Below are 21,933 nucleotides of genomic sequence, written 5' to 3'. Positions count from 1 at the left end.
GGTTCAATTCCAGTTCATCGCTGGCGAGTTACCTGCCTTCCCAGAACCTCAGCTTCCAGTTCCACTCCTGAGAAATGAGATTGAGTAGGGGTTAAATTTGCCTGGAGTAACGGCAAATTTGGCCTTGGAGTACAGAATGAAACAGGCCAAAGCCTAATAGAGTTTTGCCGAGAGAACACACTGGTCATAGCAAACACCCTCTTCCAACAACACAAGAGAAGACTCTACACATGGACATCACCAGATGGTCAACACTGAAATCAGATTGATTATATTCTTTGCATCCAAAGATGGAGAATCTCTATATAGTCAGCAAAAACAAGACTGGGAGCTGACTGTGGCTCAGATCAGGAACTCCTTATTGCCAAATTCAGATTTAAATTGAAGAAAGTAGGGAAATCCACTAGGCCATTCAGGTAAGGTATCAAACCCCTTACGATTATACAGTGGAAGGGACAAAGAGATTCAAAGGATTAGATCTGGTAGTGTCTGAAGAACTATGGACGAAGATTCAAGGTTCGTGACATTGTACAGGAGACAGGAATCAAAACCATCCCCAAGAAAAAAGAAATGCAAAAAGGAAAATGGGTGTCTGAAGAGGCCTTACAAATAGCTGTGAAAAAAAGAGAATTGAAAGGCAAAGGAGAAAAGGAAAGATATCCATTTGAATGCAAAGTTCCAAAGAATAGCAAGGAGAGATAAAGCCTTCCTCAGTGATTAGTGCAAAGAAATAGAGGAAAACAATAGAATGGGAAAGACTAGAGATCTCTTCAAGAAAATTAGAGGCATCAAAGGACCATTTCATGCAAGAATGGGCACAATAAAGGACAGAAACGGTATGGACCTAACAGAAGCAGAAGATATTAAAAAGAGGTAGCAAGAATATACAGAAGAACTATACAGAACTATACAAAAAAGATCTTCACGATCCAGATAATCACGATGGTGTGATCGCTCACCTAGAACCAGACATCCTGGAATGCAAAGTCAAGTGGGCCTTAGGAAGCAGCACTATGAAAAAAGCTAGTGGAGGAGATGGAATTCCAGTTGAGTTATTTCAAATCCTAAAAGATGATGCTGTGAAAGTGCTGCAGTCAATATGCCAGCAAATTTGGAAAACTCAGCAGTGGTCACAGGACTGGAAAAAGTCAATTTTCATTCCAATCCCAAAGAAAGGCAATGCCAAAGATTGCTCAAACTACCTCACGATTGCACTCATCTCACACACTAGTAAAGTAATGCTCAAAATTCTCCAAGCCAGGCTTTGACAGTATGTGAACTGAGAACTTCCACATGTACTGGAAGCTGGTTTTAGAAAAGGCAGAGGAACCAGAGATCAAATTGCCAACATCTGCTGGATCATCGAAAAAGCAAGAGAGTTCCAGAAAAACATCTACTTCTGCTTAATTGACTACACCAAAGCCTTTGACTGTGTGGATCACAACAAACTGTGGACAATTCTTCAAGAGATGGAAATACCAGACCACCTGACCTGCCTCCTGAGAAATCTGTATGCAGGTCAGGAAGCAACAGTTAGAACTGGACATGGAACAACAGACTGGTTCCAAATAGGGAAAGGGGTATGTCAAGGCTGTATATTGTCACCCTGCTTATTTAACTTATATGCAGAGTACATCCATGCTGGGCTGGATGAAGCTGGAATCAAGATTGCTGGGAGAAATATCAGTAACCTCAGATATGCAGATGACACTACGCTTATGGCAGAAAGCAAAGAACTGAAGAGCCTCTTGATGCAAGTGAAAGAGGAGAGTGAAAAAGTTGGCTTAAAACTCAACATTCAGAAAACTAAGATCATGGCATCTGGTCCCATCACTTCATGGCAAATAGATGGAGAAACAGTGAGAGACTTCATTTTGGGGGGGTTCCAAAATCACTGCTGATGGTGGCTGCAGCCATGAAATTAGAAGACGCTTACTCCTTGGAAGAAAAGTTAAGACCAACCTAGACAGCATATTAAAAAGCATACAGAGACATTACTTTGCCAACTAAGGTCCGTCTAGTCAAAGCTATGGTTTTTCCAGTAGCCATGTATGGATGTGAGAGTTGGACTATAAAGAAAGCTGAGCGCCAAAGAACGGATGGTTTTGAACTGTGGTGTTGGAGAAGACTCTTGAGAGTTCCTTGAACTGCAAGGAGATCCAACTAGTCCATCCTAAAGGAGATCAGTCCTGGGTGTTCATTGGAAGGACTGATGCTGAAGCTGAAACTCCAATACTTTGGCCACATGATGCAAAGAACGGACTCATTGGAAAAGACCCTGATGCTGGGAAAGATTGAAGGCAGGAGGAGAAGGGGACCACAGAGGAAGAGATGGTTGGATGGCATCACCGACTCAATGGATATGAGTTTGAGTAAACTCTGGGAGTTGGTGATGGACAGGGAGGCCTCGTGGGCTGCAGTCCATGGGGTCACAAAGAATCAGACACGACTGAGCGACTGAACTGATAGAGGGGTTAAATGAGAAAATGCCCAGCACCTTGCCCAGTGTACCAGAGTCGCTTGATAAGTGTTATTCCCTTTCTTTCCTCCTTCCTTCCAGCCCTCCAGGACCACTGTCGGTCTGCACACTACGAAGGGTGCAGAGGACGCCGCACTCTTCCGTCGGACTCTGGCGCAATACCGAGCACTGCCTCCAGGGGGTGCCATCACACCGACACCCCCTCCAGGACCCCTCGCCCCAGGGATTGTTGTTCCCACCGTGGCCGCGCGGGGTCGCCTGGGCCTAGAGTTTTCAGGGACTGAGGGAGCGCGGGAGGCGGGGAAGGTGGAGCCCGCGATGATGAATCAAGTTGGTTCTTCGGGTATCACAGTGATAATAATAAACCATAATAATAGTAACAGCACCGGCTCCAGCAGTAACCAGCTGTTACCGATTTAAAAGGCGCATTCGCGTGCTGAGAGGCGGTGGGACTCAAGGGAAGGAGCCAGGCTGAGTCTAATCCAGACCGCTCATTCTCGCGTTCCGGGCGCTCTGTAGCCTTGAGCCTCTCTGAGCCTGCTTCATCAGCATTAAAATGGAAACCAAATAATACAGTTCTTGAGAGGAATGCTAAAGCTGAAACTCCAGTACTTTGGCCACCTCAAGCGAAGGGTTGACTCATTGGAAAAGACTGATGCTGGGAGGGATTGGGGGCAGGAGGAGAAGGGGACAACAGAGGATGATGGCATCACCGACTCGATGGACGTGAGTTTGAGTGAACTCCGGGAGTTGGTGATGAACAGGGAGGCCTGGCGTGCTGCAATTCATGGGGTCGCAAAGAGTCGGACACGAAATGAGCGACTGAACTGAACTGAGAGGAATAAATGGCGCTCTTGCAGAGCTCAGCGGAAAGCGACTTGAGTAAGTGCATTTACTGTATTGATAGTTCTACCCTCTGCCCTGTGAGGGAACTATTATTCAATTCCCTTTACTGCTAAGGATACTTGGGAGGCCTTCCCCAGGCTCCCTGGGCTGGGTCTCTCTCCTAGGAGAGCCCAGAGGCTAGTCGAGGAGCTCACCCCCTAAACCCACCGCTCAGCAGCTGTCTCCTCTCTCGGGAAGTGCAGGTTCTCCTTCAGACCCTCAGGTTCCTCTGTATACTGCCTTTCCACCCCTAGGTACAGTACGGGCTTCCCTGTTACCTCAGGGGGTAAAGAATCCACCTGCAATGCAAGAGACACGGGTTCGATCCCTGGGTCATGAAAATCAGATCCGCTGGAGGAGGGCATGGCAACCCACTCCAGTATTCTTGCCTGAAAGATCCCATGGACAGAGTGGCCTGGTGGGCTACAGTCCAAAGGGTCACAAAGGGTCTGGAGTGACTGACAGGCTCAGGCCAGCCGACTTCCTCTGGCTAGTCTATACCACACCCTCCACCCACTAAACTGAAGCTATGCCTTCTCCTTGTCTACCTGCTGCTGCTGCTGCTAAGTCACTTCAGTCGTGTCCGACTCTGTGCGACCCCATAGACGGCAGCCCACCAGGCTCCCCCGTCCCTGGGATTCTCCAGGCAAGAACACTGGAGTGGGTTGCCATTTCCTTCTCCAATGCATGAAAGTAAAAAGTGAAAGTGAAGTTGCTCAGTCGTGTCCGACTCCCAGCGACCCCATGGACTGCAGCCTACCAGGCTCCTCCCTCCATGGGATTTGCCAGGCAAGAGTACTGGGGTGGGGTGCCATTACCTTCTCTGCTTGTCTACCTACTTCTTCCAAAATCTCACCCAGTCACTTCCTCCAGAAAAACCTTTTCTGGGCTCTCTTCCCAGGTCCACACGGCCTTTGCACATGCTGTTCCCTCTAGTTGTTGTTGGGTTTTTTTTGGTGGTTTTTTTTTTGTTGTTGTTGTTGTCAGTACCACAGGGCATGTGAGATCTTAGTTTCTGGATCAGGGATTGAACCCATGCCCCCTGGAGTGGAAGCACAGATTCTTAACCACTGGACTGCCAGGGAAGTCCTGTTCCCTCTAATTAGAACAGCCTTTCCCTCAGCTATAAACCCTGATAGGGCACAGCTTAAATATCACCTCTTCCAGGAAGTCCACCTTCCCTATGCACCTGCCGCCCCCTGTGCTTCTAAACAGATGGCAGCACAGGAGATTGCTTTTTCAGTGCTTCATCCACCGCTTTTTTGTAGTGATGCCTCTGAAAGCGGAAACTGCACCTCTTGAAGGCTGCATAGCATCCCTGGGCGGGGCCCAGCAACTGGGACTGGTGAATGTTCAGTGAATGTTCAGTGAATGCATGGCCTTTGAAGAGTGATTAGACACAACTGGGTCCACTCACTGAATGGAAGCACGGCCTCAACTCAGAGGCACATGCCTAATCTCAGAATCAGAGGCAACAGTCACATACGGAGTCACACGCACGCACAGAGTCACAGTCATATGCAAGAGGCACGTGCACAGAGCCGCATTCATCTGTGCTCACTTCTGCTTCTCAGTGTCTGAGGTACCTTTGTGTCCGAGGTATGCAGGCTCTCTCTTCTGTTGTGACTTAAGGTCCTTGAGAACAGTTGTGTCTCCTTTCCCAGCCTGGGAACCCCTAGAGAGGGTGAATTGTCCCCATCAGACTGGGACTCCCAGGGGAAGTGTATGTCTCCCCAAGTAGTTTGCGGGGCTGGGCCAGGGAGTGTCTTCCCTAGCCACCAGAGTGCTCTTGGATTAGGCTGTTTCCCACATCAGACTTGGAACTCTTGGGGCAGGGCCATATCTCCCCCACTAGCTAGTCTTGGCCTCAGGACAGACTGGGTCTGATTAAACAGGAGCAGAGCTGAGCTGTATCTTCCCCATCAGACTGGTGGCTCCCACGGGCATGGCTGTGCCCCCTTGACCCCTCTCCACACCTGTCACCTGCCCACCAGCTGGGCCTTCCTTCCTCTCACCATGGTAGTGATCAGGGGCTTTGGAAGCAGCAGCAAAACTAACAGGAAATCTGGGAGTAGCTGGTCCTGTAGGATCCCCCAAGACGTGACGAGATCAGAGAGGCTTCAGCAGGGGAGACATGGCCCAGCTCTGTGTATCCAACAAGTCCTTCATGTGTCTTCCCTTCATTCACCAAGCCTGTCCTGAGTCCCTGGGCATGACCCTGAAGCCTCCACCTTTATTGTTTAATTCGCTCACCAATCCAATCCTGGGAGGTAGGTGTGACCATCACCCCATTTCTACATGAGGAAACTGAGGCTCAGAGGAGAGCAGTGGCCTGCCTTAAGTCACAGAGCTGGGAAGTAGCAGAGCTGGGATTCCCACGGCACAGGTTGTCTCCTTCCAGCCTAGGTTTGAGGGAAACTGGGAAGGTTGGGTCAACAGGTTGCAGTGACTGTGTGTGTGTTTCTGGCTCGGGCCTGTGCAGCTGGCTAGGAGACAGGACTGCCAGGGGATGGGAGTGCCTGGCAGGGTGATGGGGAACAGTGAGGAGAAGCAGGTTCCGCAGGCAGCCGGCCAGGACTGGTGGAGGTGGGCTGAGCCTGGAACCCAGTCTTCCTGTTCCCAGCACCAGCGTCCCCTCGCCAGCCGGCTCCTAGCACTGGAGTCCTGGTTGCCAGTCCCATTCATCGTCTGAACCATCGCTAGAGCTCGCTTTTTGCATCAGAGAAACAAGGGCAGAGACCTGGGTTTGGGGGGGTTGGTTTATAGCCCCGGGGGATTCCTGCTCCTTTAAGCTTTTCTCCATGGAGAGGGTGCGGCCAGCCGCAGGTGAGTGGAGTTGCCACATCAGCAGGGCAAACCCCGCCCCATCCCCTCCCCCAGCTCCGGAGGGAGGCCCCCGAGGCCCCAGAGGATGGTGGGAAGTGGGTGGAGAGAGAGTTCAGCCCGGTTGGCTGGAGGGGGTGGTGGTGGCTGCACCGGTGGGTTGGGGAGACTGTGTGAGTGTACCTGGCCGTGCTATACCTGACCGAACATCCGTGAATGTTCCAGAGTCCTACAGGCGTGTGCATACAAGTGTGTGGCTTTGACTGTGAGAACGTACTCAAATGTGCAAGAATGTGTGTCACTGAGGGTGTCTTGGTGTGCCCCCGTGCACAGTGCACAGATACCTCTCAGTGTGCCAGAGTATCCCTGGGCCTGAGTGCGTTCCTTTTTGTGTCTCTGTGAGTGCACTTGAGTGTGCAAGTGTGTGCCTTTGTGTTTGCCCTTGTACATGTGGATGTTGTCGACAGGAGCTTGTATGAAGGTGTCTGAAGGTGTGGATATAGTTACGCATGGATGAGTGTGTGAATGTCTCTGAGTGTGTGCTTGTGTCTGGGGGTGACTCCGTGAGTGTCCTGAGCATACAGGAGTGTGTGGATGTCCCTGAGTGTGTGCTTGTGTCTGGGGGTGACTCCGTGAATGTCCTGAGCGTACAGGAGTGTGTGAGTGTCCCTGAGTGTGTGCTTGTGTCTGGGGGTGACTCCGTGAATGTCCTGAGCTACAGGAGTGTGTGAATGTCTCTGAGTGTGTTTCCAGTGTGCATTGGTGGGACCAGGTGGACAAGGGCTTGTGTAACTGTGTTGCTAGCAGTCTTCTGAGATCAGGTTTGAACGTTTGTGAGTCCACATCGAGCCACCTCTACCCACTGACCCCTGAGCCTTCAAAAACCCCAGCCTCTGTGTCCCCCTCCCTTCCTGGTGACTCACCTCCCTGCCATCCCTGCCCCTCCCCCACCAGCCTCCTGTCTTGAAGGGCAGTCCCCTCTGTGCAGTTTGCCTTCTTTCCACCCAAACGGAGTCTCTGTCACTTCCTCCAGGTAGCCTTCTGTGATCAGAGAAGGAGCCCTAACATTAGCTCAGCAGTTGTACCTCCAATTGACAAATGAAAACGTGGGCTCAAAGTACCGCAGTGACCACAGCAGTTCCCATGGTAGGCACGTGCATTTGATCCCATGACTTCTACCACTCAGGGTAAGACCCCTGGCCTCCTCCCCATCAGTGGTCCCAGTCCAGGGCTCAGGAAAGGAGGAAGGGCTTGGCTATTCCTGTGTTGTCATTTCATTCACTCCAGTCTTGCTCAGAGGTGAGACAGCTTGCCCAGGTCACAGTCGGGGAGTAGCTGAGGCAGGATTTGAACACCAGTCTCTTGAGCTCCGGAGCTCATGCTTATAGGGGCTGGGTTGAGGGGTGGGGGGTTAGTCTGGGGCTGACTGGCCACTGGTCCCAGAGAAAAAGGCATAAAGGTGATGAGGTAAGAGTAGAAATGAGGAAAGGTGGCTCAAGGCAGTTCCCATGGGGCGTCATACCCAGAACGGAGGTGATACAGACTCACGTGTGCCCCAGGGCCTGGCAGACTTGCTGTTCTAACCGAAGCCCGGCTTCCTTTCTGGGGGCCCCCTCCCATGGACTGAGGCACTGGGTTGAGGGAAAATGTGACTAAGGAGCCACATGGAGCAATCTCTGTGCTAGCTGGTCACAAGTTTTTTGTTTGTTTTAATTTTTATTCTCTCTCTCTATTTTTAAATTTATTTTTTATTGAAGGATAATTGCTTTACATATTCTATATTAAAGTATAGTTGATTAACAATTTTGTGTTAGTTTCAAGTGTACAGAAAAATGATTCAATTATACATATACATGTATCTTTTTTTTTTCAAATTCTTTTCCCTGTAAGGTTATTACAGAATATTGAGCAGAGTTCTCTGTGCTATGCGGTCCCAAGTTTTGAAATTCCACCGTTCCACCGTTCGTCTGACCTATGTCCCCTGGAGGCCTCCTTTTTTAGATCAGAACCCTAGACTCTGGGGGAAGTGTCTGGAGCCGCCTCCCAGCCTAAGGGAGTCTGATTGGAGTGAGGGTCTCATATTGATGGAAGTCCTGGATGCCTTTCTGGTACAGGGATGGGAAAAATGAAACAGGACCAAGAGCCAGAAGGAGCATGGACGGCGGACCCCCAGGGAGAGGCTGGAACAAGCTCTTCACTGCAATCTCATTTCACTCTCCCAACAGCCCCCAGGGCAGGCCTTACTCCCCGTATTTCTAAGGAGAATACTGAGATTCTGAGAGCCAGATACCTGGCAAAACAGGACTCGAATCTCATCTTGGACTTCAGGTCCAGGACTCTTACTACCCTTTGTGGCCCCCTCTGGATGGGCTGGGAAGAGCCAGAGAGGCAGGAGCGGAGAAGCGGTGTCCCTTTGTCTCCTTCAGATGAGGACCACGGAAACACTCACCCTGGGCTTCAGGTGCTGTGCTTAGTCACTCAGTCTAAGAGCGACTCAGTCTTTGCGACCCTATGGACTGTAGCCCGCCAGGCTCCTCTGTCCACAGGGATTCTCCAGGCAAGAATACTGGAGTGGGTTGTCATGCCGTTCTCCAGGGGAATCTTCCCAACCCAAGGATCGAACCCAGGTCTCCTGAATTGCAGGTGGATTCTTGACCATCTGAGCCACCAGGAAAGCCCCTGGGCTTCAGGAAATGGGGCTTAAGGAAGACAGGGAGGTGGCCCTCATCTCCAGGCCTCCCAGGTCACCAGAGGTGTTCAGGAAGCAAACAGCTCCCCTGACCTGGAGCCTTGTGTTGGTCACAGCTGCAGGCTCCCAAGTCTGACCTTTAGTGTCACAGAGGCTCGGTCATTCTGAGCCTTTACTTCTGTCCTTCCTGCACGTCCTGCATGCCTAGACTCCTTGCTCAGCTTGGCTCCTATGATCTCGTGACCCTGTCCATGCTTCTTTCTGGGCTGCTCCCTTATTCTCCAAGAGATGATCTGCTTTGTTCAGTGAATCTGACTCCTGGAGGGCAATTTATGGCCAGCTGAGTGAGATCCAGACTCACCTCTGGTCCAGTTAGTGGCAGGGCAATTGGGCAACTTGGTTCAGATTATGTTGTTGTCGTTCAGTCGCTAAGTTGTGTCTGACTCTTTATGACCCCATGAACTGCAGCATGCCAGGCTCCCCGTCCTTCACTAGCTCCTGGAGTTTGCTCCAAGTCATGCCCATTGAGTCAGTGATGCCATCCAACCATCTCATCCTCTGTTGCTCCCTTCTCTTCCTGCCCTCAATCTTTCCCAGCATCAGGGTCTTTTCCAGTGAGTCGGCTCTTCACATCAGGTGGCCAAAGTATTAGCGCATCAGCTTCAGCATCAATCCTTTCAATAAATATTTAGGGTTGATTTCCTTTAGGAATGACTGGTTGGGTCTCCCTGTAGTCCAAGGGACTCTCAAGAGTCTTCTGCGGCACCACAGTTCGAAAGAATCATTCTTTGGTGCTCAACCTTCTTTATGGTCCAGCTCTCACATCTGTATGACTACTGGAAAAACCATAGCTTTGACTATACAGACATTTGTTGGCAAAGTGATGTCTCTGCCTTTTAATATGCTGTCTAGGTTTGTCATAGTTTTTCTTTCAAGAAGCAAGCGTCTTTTAATTTCATGGCTGTGGTTACTGTCCATGTGATTTTGCAGCCCAGGAAAAAAATCTGTCACTGTTTCCATTTTTCCCCCATCTATTTGCCATGAAGCGATGGGACCAGATGCCATTTTTTGAATATTGGGTTTTACACCAGATTTTTAACTCTCCTCTTTCACCTTCATCAAGAGGCTCCCCTTGGCTTTCTGCCATAAAATGGTATCATCTGCGTATCTGAGGTTGTTGTTTCTCCTGGCACTTTTGATTCCAGCTTGTGATTCATCCAACCTGGCGTTTCTCATGATGTACTCTGCATAGAAGTTAAATAAGCAGGGTGACAATATACAGCCTTGATGTACTCCTTTTCCAATTTGGAACCAGTCCATTGTTCAATGTCTGCTTCTAACTGTTGCTTCTTGGCTTGCATACAGGTTTCTCAGGAGACGGGTAAGGTGGTCTGGCACTCTCATTTCTTTAAGAATTGTCCAGTTTTTTGTGATTTACACAGTCAAAGGCTTTAGCCTAGTCAATGAAGCAGAAGTGTTTTTTTTTTTTTTTTATTCTTTTGCTTTTTTCTTATGCCTATTCTTTTTCTTTTTCCAATGGATGTTGGCAATTTGATCTCTGGTTCCTCTGCCTTTTCTAAACCCAGCTTGTACTGGAAGTTCTCCATTTATGTCCTGTTGAAGCCTAGCTTGAAAGATTTTGAGCATTATGTTGCTAGGATGTGAAATGAGTGCAATTGTGCGGTAGTTTGAGCATTCTTTGGCATTGCCTTTCTTTGGGATTGGAATGAAAACTGACCTTTTCCAGTCCTGTGGCCACTGCTGAGTTTTCCAAATTTGTTGACATATTGAGTGCAGCACTTTCACAGCATCATCTTTTAGGATTTGAAATAGCTCAGCTGGAATTCCATCACCTCCACTAGCTTTCCTCATAGTAAAGCTTCCTAACTCCCAGGACTGTGGGTGAACCAGGCATCTAGAGCATATACAACTCCCTTGAATCCAGACCCTGATTTCAGCTGCTTCAATGAAGCTGGGGACAGTGCCCCACACAGGGCTGGCAGGGCTGAGCTGTGGTGGCTCTTCTGAGACCGAAGTAAGTGAAGTCAGCCACGGAGCCTTGGGGCTCTGTCCAAAGGTGGGCTGTGCCGTGGGGCTTGTGACCCTCGTGCCCCTGTCCAGGGCACTAAGGATCACCATCGGCTCCCACCTCCCTGACTTGGGTCTCCCTACTGTGGGTTTGCTTCTCTGTGTCCTGGAGATGCCTGGAACACCCCGTGGCCATCCCACCACTCCAGACTTGGGAGTGTGAGCCACAGTCTCTCTGCCTGCAGGTCTGACTCTGTGTCCCTGACCCTGCAGCTCACAGCCTTTTTCCCTTGCTGCCTGGGTGTCCTGTTTCCGGCCTTCCTGTGTGGCCCTGACCAACCCTGGGCGGGCCTGAGGGGAGCGGTGGAGGGGATGGGAAGGATGTGCACAGCGCAGCGCTTGTTCAGGGGATCAGGGTGGAACTGATGCCTGCTCTTGTGTTGCAGCCCCTGGCTTGAATCTTGGCAAGCTGTGGGTGAGCGGGTGAGGGCTGCCTCTCTGCCTGCAGTGTCATCCCAACATCCATCTCACTGGCAGAGCGGGCCCAGAGCCATCATGGAACCTGACCAAGAAGGCCCTTAGCTGGGCTCTCCTTCCAGGCTATTATTGATCCCTTTGCCTCTGGCTCCTCTGTCTCATGGCCTGTGCCCTGGACCATGACAAAGACAAGGACATGCTGAAATGGGTGTACCAGACTGGGGATGCAGCATTGGTCTCAGGGTGGAAGGTTCCATTAGGGAGATATGGAATCAGTGAGAGGATGGGCTCAGTGAAGGGGGTTGGAGGCTCAGCGAAGGGAATGGGGGCTCAGTGATGGGGGTGGGGCCCAGTGTGGGGGGGTGGGGGCTCAGGCAGGCAACACCAAACAGTCCTCAGCAGCAAACTGTGAGGTCTTAGGGGCTCAGGAGTCAGGGCTGAGAGCAAGGCCCTGGAAGCCAGTGAGAGGGTAGTCTGGCCTGGGGTCACTGTGGACTTGAGAGTCTCTCCAGGTTTTCTCATTTCCTGGGTGTTTCCTCTCACCTCGGAGGTCCAGAAAGGCAATTTGGAACCCTGGGATGGCCCTAGCCAGGGATCTCAGGGACCACCTCGCTTACCCCTCAGGTTATAGCCCTTGGCAGGCCTCCAGGACTGGGAGAGGGAGAAGGGATGGGCAGTGGGACCATGCCTCAGATTCTTGAGATTTATTCCCCCTTCCTCAGCAGCCCCCTCACCACTGAGTCCTTCCTCTTTTACAGAGGGCCTCCCCCTTGATTGAGGTCACCCCTGTCCCTTGAAAGTCCCCAGCTCTCTTTGACCTCCGTCCCCTTACTGAGCTCAGATCCCCTTCACAGAGCCCTCATGCCAGAACAGAAGCTGGTAAATCTTTCAGTGGAGTCCTTTAGGCCCTGTTCTTTCTCACCTGCCGGGAGGGTTATCTGGACCCTAGACCCATCCACTCAGGTTGGACTGAAAGCCCTACTGCCCAAAGAATTGCAGGGGCAAGGAGAGAAGAGGTGCTCATTTGTATTCATTTGCACGGAGTTATTTAATATTCAAATGTCCGAGCTTGGGCTGGTGAGGAATGGCTGCTAGCAGACTTGCAGTTTGCATGTTTCATTTTTAGTGAAGGAAACACCCAAATCCTCCTCCCTCTCCAGTTCCCCCATTTGGAGCCTGACTTGGCGAGAGCCTTAAGTTGGCCTCTGCAGAGAAGGTACAACTTGGAGAATGTTAAGTAGGAGCTATTTTGGGTACCAGACCCCAGAAGCTTGCTGAAGACAGGTGTGAAGTGGGAGAAGAAGCAAGGATTCCCTCCCCATTTCCCAGAGGAAGCCAGGATCTAAAACTGGGAGTATTAATAGAATGAAAAGGGGGAAAGGTTTTTAGAGTATTAAAAACTGAAGGGGTTCTTAGGGATTTCTTAGGCTCTTCTCTGGCTACTCAGGGTACGTGTATACACCACTGCTCCATTCTGCAGCCGCTGCATCCATGGCAGACATGCTTAATTGATCATGGCACTCTGAACCCAGAGCCATTTGAGGCAGCAGTTTGTATAGGAAATTAAATCTATTTATCTTCCCTGATTACTTCAACCCTTTCCTTTCCAGACGGGGAAGCTGAGGCTCAGAGAGGATTCAGAAAATGCAGACCATATCCACCCCCAACACTACCTGCCCAGCCGGGAAGCACAGGGGTCATTCTCTTGGAGGGTGAGAGAGGGCAACTCCACTCTGGGTAAGAAAGTCATCACAAGAAGGTGCGTCTGGGTGGAATTACAGGTGAGTTTGATTTACAACATAGGGCTTTTCTGCATTTCTCAGATTCTCTTTGAGCCTGAATTCAGTCTGTAATCAGATATCCCCCAATAATACTAAGTGTATTTTTGTTACCTGCTTTAGGCATTATCTAAATCAACTCTGACAACCACTCTGGTAGGGAGTTGTTACCATTGCTATTCCTGTTTTAAAGAGGAAGAAAGAGGAGTCTAGACATTTGCCCAAGGTCATACAGCAAGTGGCACAGCTGTGACTCTAACCACATTAAATGCAATTGAATCAATCAAAAGTTAATATCAGGGATGGTCCGGGTCTATGGGAGAATGCTGATTTGCTTGCTCCTCTGTGACTTGCCCAATGGCACTCTGGATGTTGTGTGGACAAACAGCCTGGGCCCCACAGAAAGCTGCTGAGCGGCCCCTGGAGACAGGAGAAGCCTGGCATGATCCCCCACCCCTTGCCAGGACCTGGACACCTCTCGATGCTCAAGACAATGGGAACACTGTGCCCTGGCAGGGTGCAGGATGGCAGGCATGGCCTGCCAAGGCCCCTGCTATTCCTCTCAGCGTGGCAAAGTGCAGAGAGGATGGGAGATGCTGAGGAATGAGGTAGGGGGTGGGTCCGAGCTGAGCCAGCAACAGCAAGGGTGGAGCAAGGAGTGGAGGAAGGAGGGTCTGCCCTCCGCTGGGACTGGAGGAGAGGCCATTTTGGCAGGAGCAGGAGCCCAGTGCCTCCCGCCACCCAGCTTCTGCAGGCATCACCCACTGGCATGTCTGAGCCCCTCACACCTTGGTCCACTGTCTCCAAACACCACCCCATTCTGTGTTCCCCGGAATACCGAATGAGGACGCCAGCGGGCCAGCCTTCCAATCTGTGTGACCTTGCCCAAGCCCCTGTGTCTCTCTGAACTTCCTCACTGGTGAAATGAAGGTGACGGCCAGACCCTACTTTTTCAAGGCGAGCAGAGCAGCAAAGGACCCCAGCCGGAGGGGGTGAAGCAGCAAATGGTGGTTGCTAACGTGACAACGGGGCTCCTCTCCCAACCTGGCAAAGTGAGGACAGGCCAGGAGAGCTTGTGGGGGGCGGAGCCCTCTTCCTTCCTGCCCCTTTCATCTGGGTATCGAGATGAGATCTGAGACCAGATGCGTGGCCGAGTGACTCAGCCCTTTCCTGCCTGGACACTCCTCCCCGCCTGCCTCACCAGGCTGGGCCAGGCGGTGAGACAGCAGACTGGACGTGGGGGTGGCTGGTCCTGAACAACCTCTGGGGAGTGGTGGGGGAGGGAGAGGGGAGCATGAATGAGGCTAATGTGGCCTGGCCTGAGAGATGGGGATGGCTTGGAGGAGGAGGGGCCATCAGGGAAGAGAGTGAGGGTGTCCTTGAGTCTAGTCGCTGAGGCTGACTCAACCTAAAATGCTCAAATGCTCACTGCCCCCTCCTCCCACCAGCCGAGCATCCCTTCCCCAGTATTTCCGGGCCAGCCCAAACCTGTTTGCCCCGCCCTCCTAGGCCCACATACCCACAGGGTGCTCTCTTCCTTCCCTGCTCTCTCCTTCTCTTTCTAGCCAACCGCCTCCACTTTCTCACCTCCCACTCAGCAGGTCCTATTACGGACTCCCCGAAGCAGCACGTGGAAGCAGCTCTCTGGAAGGTTGCCTTAACTTAGTTGCTAAATCCCTTACCCCACCCTGATCTCTCAGGGACGGTAAGCACTGCCGACCTGGCCCTTCTTGGAGCTCTTTTCTTGGCCTCAGATACCACCCTGATGGTTTTCCTTCTATCTCTTGAATGGTTCCCTCTCTGATCTCACCTTCCGACCGTGCCCCTTAAAGGTATGTGTTCTATAAACTTTCATAGTCTACCATATGGAGGAGTAATTAAGTGTCTGGACTTTGGCATCGAATGGACCTGGTTCAAATCCTGCCTCTGCCTTTTACTAGCCATGTAACTTTGGATAAATTACTTCTCTGAGCCTTAACTTCCTCCTCCATCAAATGGGTTGATATTACCTATCTTCTGGGGATCAAATGGGATAGTAGTAGCAGTGTTAATTGCTCAATCGTGTCTTGACTCTTTGCAACCCCTTGGACTGTACCCTACCAGGCTCCTCTGTCCATGGGATTCTCCAGGAAAGAATACTGGAGTGCATTGCCATTCCCTTCTCCAGAGGATCTTCCCGACCCAGGGACTGAACCTGAGTCTCTTGCATTGCAGGCAGATTCTTTACTGTCTGAGCTATACGGGATAATATACATAAAGCATGGGATAATGCACGTAAAGCCTTCAGCACTGGGTCTGACATATAGCCAGCAGTCAGTTCCTGGCAGTTGCTGTTAGTATCTTTTCTTCCTGGTAAGTTTTCCTCCCCACCCCACTCCCAACTCCTACCTGCTTGGCACATACAGCTGGATGTCCTAGTGACACTTCAGACTCAAAATGTCCAAAAGAAAAATCCCAGCCCTTCTCCCCACCCCAAATACTAGTTTCTCTTCTTGACATCCCTATATCTTGAATTTTTAATTTTTTTCTTCTTTGTTTTTTTTTTTGCCCCATGTGAGATCTTAGCTCCCTGACCAGGGATTGAACCCACACCATCTGCGTTGGAAGGCGAAGTCCTAACCACTGAACCACTAGGGAAGTTCCCCCCACACCCACACTCTTGTGCCTTTTCTTTTAAGGCCTCATCATCTTCCACTGGGCCCAACCTTCAGAATGTCATCCATTAATTCAACAAGTTCTTACTGAGAATGCAAAGCTATGTGCAGGGAAGACAGACTTGAAAAATCATTGTCTTTGCCCTTAAGGAGCTCACAGTCTGAGGATGGAGACAAGCAATTTAATATAATAAGATAATTGTTCTCTTAGAGGTTTGTATGGAGAAAGCCAGTCTAGGAAATCTTTCGAGAGAAGGGGCATTTGAGTTGGCACTTGTAGGCTGAGTGGGAGCTTGAAAGGTGACTGAATCAGGGAGTGCTGAGGCACGAGCCACAGGCAAAGGCGCGTCCATGTGCCGTATGAGCGCAGAGACTGGCCGGGCCCGTAGCGGTGGAGGCTCATGGTTGGGGTTATTTATTTACTTTAAACATTTAATCGCATTAATTAATTAATTAATTTTACTTTTGGCTGCGTCAGGTGGCTTGTGGGATCTTAGTTTCCTGACCAGGGATTGAACCCAGGCGCTCAGCAGTGAAAGAGCTGAGGCCTAACCACTAGAAGGCCAGGGAATTCCCCATGGTTGGGTTTAGGGAGCTCTCTTGGGGCAGCATGGAGGACTGCTGGGAGGAGGCAGAAGTGAAGGCAGCAGGGAAATGCAGGAGAAGGATGAGGGTCTGCAGTCGCTGTACAACCTTGGGAAAGTCATTTGACCTCATGGAGCCTCCATCCCTCATCTGTCAAATGGAGGTACTAATAGGCACCCGAGGGGATGTTAGGGAGGGCTGGATGAGCTAATGGAAGGGAAAGTGCTGGATAAATGCAAGCTGTTGTTGTCAGATATCCGCCAGGGCAGGCTGTATTCCAGCCACAGACCCACCTCAAAAATGGCCTCCTTGAGTCTCCTCTGAGTCAGCCCACATCCTCCCTGGCTCTGGGGTGGGCGGTAAGATGCAGGGGAATCGAGGAGCACACACCTGACTCTGGATCTTGGCTCACTGGCTGCGTGACTTGGAACCAGTTTCTTCCCCTCTCTGAGCCTCATTTCCCTGGCTGCAAAAACAGGGCTGAGGATCCAACTGCAGGGCTGTTGAGAGGATTCCATGGCACGTAGTAGGTGGTCATTAACTGTGTATGTCCCTGTCTCCTGCTCTCTGGTCCGTCCCCTCCTCCAGCGCCTGGGACCAAGCCAAGCAGAGTGGGAAACAGTAAATATTTAATAACAGATAGGCTGAGAGCTTCCTGATGGGAGGGACATGTGGAGGAGCCAGAGGACACCTACTCTCCCAGCAGGGTCTACACAGATATCTCCAGGCTCTAGGGGCACCCACATCCTGATTCGAGGGAACTCTTGCTTTCAACGACTTCCTGGGGGAATCCCATCCAGCAGGGACATTCCCAGGGTGCCCAAGTCCCCCAAATGTCTCCTCTCCTATCCTCTCTTATTCTGTCACTCGGGGGGATGGATGGAGTGCTCATTCAACAACCATTCACTGAGCCCCTCGCCTCTGTCCAGTGCCGGCACCAGAGATTCAGAGATGAAAGAGCTGAGTCCTTGTCCTCCGGGGCTTCTAGTCTAGCTGGGAGGGCAAGGGAAACATGTTTGCAATAACGTGGTGGTACATGATATGGCCAGGGACTGACTTTTGAGAAAATCAGACCTTAAAGAAGGGACTTAAATTCTCTGTGACTCCATTTAACCATCTGCAAAATGGGGAAAAGACTTTTTATCTCTTTAGGGCTGTTGTAAAGATTAAGGGAGGCAATTATATAATTGGGGCTTCCCTGGTGGCTTGGCGGTAAAGAATCCACCTGCAATGCAGGAGACATGGGTTCAATCCCTGGGTCGGGAAGATCCCCTGGAGAAGGAAATGGTAACCCACTCTGGTATTCTTGCCTGGAGAATCCCATGGACAGAGGAGCCTAGCGGGCTATAGTCCATGGGGTCGCAAAAGAATTGGACATGACTTAGCGACTAAACCACAACAACAGTTATATAATACACATAGGGCAGGCTCTGGAAGCTGGTCAGTCCATCAGCAGAGACGCCATGATGGTGATGATTGTAAGTCACGGTGGGTGTCTGTGAGCACACTATGCGGCAGGGTAGGGGGTGAAACAGAGGGCATTTTGCACAGAAGAGTCAGGGAAGACTCAACAAAAGGAGCATTTGAGCTGCTCCTGAAGGACAGGTGCTTTACCAAAAGGAAAAATGGGGAGAGGCAGGTGAGCCAGAGAGCGAAGGACTCCATGTGTCCAAGAGGCTGGGATTTATGCTGGAGTCAACAGGAAGGGATTTAAGCAGCGAGAGGGACAAGGTCCAGAGTTAGCCTTAGAAAAGGTCCCTTTAGGGCATGTGAAGAGATTGAGAGGTTAGGAGACAGGGAAGCTAGAGTTGGAGCCATGCCTGCATCACTTAGTCACCTGCCTGGTTCTCACCCGGGGTCAATGATTCAAAGGTTCCCGTCCCAGGAATATATCTGCCCCTTAACAGGAATTTACAGGGACAACGCCTTTAGTCAGAGGAACCACCCAAGGGACCCAGAGCAATCAGAAAAAAGCCTGTTGGGCCAGCCCCGAGGTGCCACCCCTCCCCCTGCCCTGGGCCTCCCCTTTGTGAATCTGTGTCTCTGTGGTTGTCTGTGGGCTGAGGCAGCAGAAACAGTATTTTGGAGTGAGCCAGAGCTAAATCCAAACCCTGATTCTGCTAACTGGCTCTATGACCTTGGTCACATTTCTTAACCACTCTGAGTTGGTTTCCTGGAAAATGTTCAAACTTGTATTTTTATTATTTTTTAGACTTTCCAGTTTATGATCTCTCTCTCTGTCTCTCTCTGTCTTTTTTTTTGGACCATAAGGCAGGTGGGATCCTAGTTCCCCAACCAGAGAGTGAAGCCATGCCCCCTGCATTAGCAGCACAGTCTTCACCACTAGACCACCTGGGAAGCCCCCTAAATTTGTAGTATTTTGAAATGCTTGTATGTAAATGCATAGAAAAATATATGCATACTGCCCACTAACATGAACAGTGGTGTGGAGTGGGTGGAGAATGTGTGTGAAGAGGCATTTTCACATTTTACCCTATTTATTTCTGCATTGTTTGGGCCTTTTATAAGCACATATATCCTACATTTCGCATCTGTAAAAAGCGGGGATAACACTGCCAACTTCACAGATTGTCGGAAGGATTTTAAAAAGATCCTACAGATATAACTCCTTTCATGCTGGCTGTGCAGAATGGACCCCCACCAAGTATTAACTCCTCTCTCTTCCTCTTGCCTGCATCCGTGTTGGGTTTTGTGTATCGATGTTGCCCCTTGTAACCGTTTGTTTATATTTATGTAACAAGGCCTTCTGTATACCTCTCTCTGATTTATGGGCCAGTGGGTATCTGTGTGTGTTGTTTTTGTACAGTGGGTGTCTGTATGAGTGTGCATCTGGGAGTGTGAGCATTTGTATATCTATGTGTGTGTGTGTGTCAGCATGTCTGTGTAATTTGGTACATTTCTGTATCTGTGTGTCTGTGTGTTTAGACATCAGGCTATCTTAGTGTACCTGGGTGTTTATGGGTACCCAGAATTGTCTGTGTGTATCTGGGTTTGTGTTTTGGTGTATCTGTGTATTTGGGTATGCCAGTGTGAACTGATGTGCATGTGGGTCTGTCATCCTATCTTTGTGTCTTGGTGTGTTTGTGTAGGCCCCTGTATGGATGGTGGGCTTCCCCGGTGGCTCAGATGGTAAAGACTCTGTCTGCAGTGCGGGAGACCCAGGTTCGATCCCTGGGTCAGGAGGATCCCCTGAAAAAGGAAATGGCAACTCACTTCAGTATTCTTGCCTGGAAAATCCCATGGATGGAGGAGTCTGGCAGGCTACACTCCATGGGTCACAAAGAGTCGGACACAACTGAGCGACTTCACTTTCTTTCGTTCTGTGAGGATGCTGGGGGGTGGAGGGTGCTGCTGAGAATCCACACCCAGATGTTTCTTTCTGATCATGGGCAGGGAGCTCTGCCCACACATCTTGACTCCTCCCCCAGCTTCCAGAAGGCCCTGAATGTGGGCACTTGCCTCCTAGCCCTGCCCTTGGGCACAGGGCCAGCCTCCCTGCCTAGGACTGGTGGAGTGGGTGTCTGCAAACACCTGGAGGCCCCCACCCAGCAGCTCCCTACAGGAAGCCTTATCAGCTGGCAGCCCAAGCTGGTCATGCCCCTGATTTGGGGGTGAGAACTGAGAACTGACAGCTCTCCTTGGAGAGCAGTGAGCCCTGTGGATCTTGGGGTCAGGAAATCCTGGTTCTCCCCGCCTAGGTCAGTGTCCATCTGGCTGGCTTTCTGCTTGTCAGATGCAGTCAGACAGTTAGGAAACAAAGCATGTCTCCATGGCAACTCGCCTCTGCCTTTGAACTTGGGCAGTTCAGTGGTTTTGTGGCCCCTTCTTTAGGCTCAGCACTGGATGGGCATGGGTGGTGAGGATGAGTAATGAAGCTTCCGTATATGCTCCATGCATCACCCCACACGCCCCAACCCACTCCAGTACCTCTACACACCCTCCTTTTCTAGATGAAATCAGATGTTCCATTGGGGAAACTGGTACCCAGAGAGGACATGTGTCTTATCCAAAGACATTCAGCAAGTTAGTGGCAGGACTGAGATGAGAAACAGACTAGGCTAACTTTTCCGTTTTTAAAACTTTTTGCCCATACCGTATGGCATGTGGGATTTTAGTTCCTGGACCTGGGATTGAACTCATGCCCCTGCAGTGGAAGCACGAAGTCTTAACCAGTGGACTGCAGGGAAGTTCCTAACCTAATTTTTTTTAAGTGACATGTTACTTTTAATGTTTTTGTTGTTCATTCAGTCATGTCTGACCCTTTGAGACCCCATGGACTGCAGCACGCTAGGCTTCCCTGTCCTTCACCATCTCCTGGAGCTTGCTCAAACTCATGTCCATGGAGTTGGTGATGCCATCAACCATCTTGTCCTCTGTCGTTCTCTTCTCCTCCTGCCTTCAATCTTTATTTCCTTATTTTTGGCTGTGCTGGGTCTTCACTGCTGCTCGGTTTTCTCTAGTCGTGGTGAGAGGGGGCTACTCTCTAGTCGCAGTGCGTGAGCTTCTCATTGCCATGACTTCTCCTATTGTACAGCACAGGCTTTGGGGCACGTGGGCTTCAGTAGTTGTGGCTTCTGAGCTCTAGACAACAGGCTCAGTAGTTGTGGCTCACGGGCCTGGTTGCTTTGCAGCACGTGGGAATCTTCCCAGATTAGGGATTGAACCCATATCTCCAGCACTGGCAAGCAGATTCATTACCACTGAGCTATCAGGGAAGCCCAGGAAGTCCCTAACTTTTAACAAGCCATTGTAGCAATAATAAAATCACCATAGGCAGAAAACCAAAGCAAACAAACCAAAAACAAGCCATTAGGCTGGGCTGGTTGAATAACTCTTTTTTTTTTGCTTTTTGGCCGCAGCATGCAGAACTTTTTTTTCCTTCACATCATGTACAACTTTTTTCTTTTCCTTTTCTCTGCAGCATGCAAAACTTCCCTAACCAGGGATCGAACCTATGCCCTCTGCAGTGGAAGCATGGATTCTTAACCACTGGATTTCCAGGGAAGTCCTGCATAACTTATTTCTGTGCAGACCTCAGAATAAAGCTTCTCCTGACACTTCTACCAAGATGTTAAAACACTTACCATTTGCCTCTGCATGTCTATGAAGTGCAGTATTTTCTAATTACTGACTAAAAGAAACTGCTGCAGAAATAAATTGAATGCTGGCTCTCAGTTAAAACCATAACCATCACCTGTAATTCAGGGTTTCAAATTTTTAGTCCATCAAAATGTCGGCATTGTTCCCACGGAATTATTTTGTGGTAAGTAAAGGTTATACATTTTGATTGACAAAAATAAATTCATATGTAAAAGCACTGACTTTTATTTGTCAGGTAAAATTCTGCGGGCTTTTCCACTCCTAAAAGAAAAAGATTGAAACCCACTTGTCTATACTGTGGACAGCTCAGAATGATGATCTGATCATAGAATAATAACAGGTCAATCTGGAGGCCTGGAGCACAGAGCCGGTGCTCAGGAGATAGTGGCTGAAAGAATGTGAGGAATCAGAGTT

At 50.1% G+C, this 21,933-nt stretch overlaps 1 long non-coding RNA gene across 1 annotated transcript in view; it reads left to right on the top strand.

The window, feature by feature from the left end:
- Positions 1-21,878, top strand: part of LOC139177782 (uncharacterized) — a 38,861-nt gene extending 16,983 nt beyond the window's left edge. Inside the window, exons 2-3 of the long non-coding RNA XR_011562262.1 lie at positions 12,992-13,162; positions 21,341-21,878. This is a non-coding gene — a long non-coding RNA (uncharacterized lncRNA). The remainder of the gene's footprint in view (positions 1-12,991; positions 13,163-21,340) is intronic.
- The last annotated feature ends 55 nt before the right edge of the window (positions 21,879-21,933 follow it).

This window comes from Bos indicus, chromosome 2 (assembly GCF_029378745.1).
Source record: "Bos indicus isolate NIAB-ARS_2022 breed Sahiwal x Tharparkar chromosome 2, NIAB-ARS_B.indTharparkar_mat_pri_1.0, whole genome shotgun sequence".
NCBI lineage: Eukaryota > Metazoa > Chordata > Mammalia > Artiodactyla > Bovidae > Bos > Bos indicus.
Note: the sequence above shows the minus strand (reverse complement) of the source record. Positions and strands in the feature narration are given on the sequence as shown.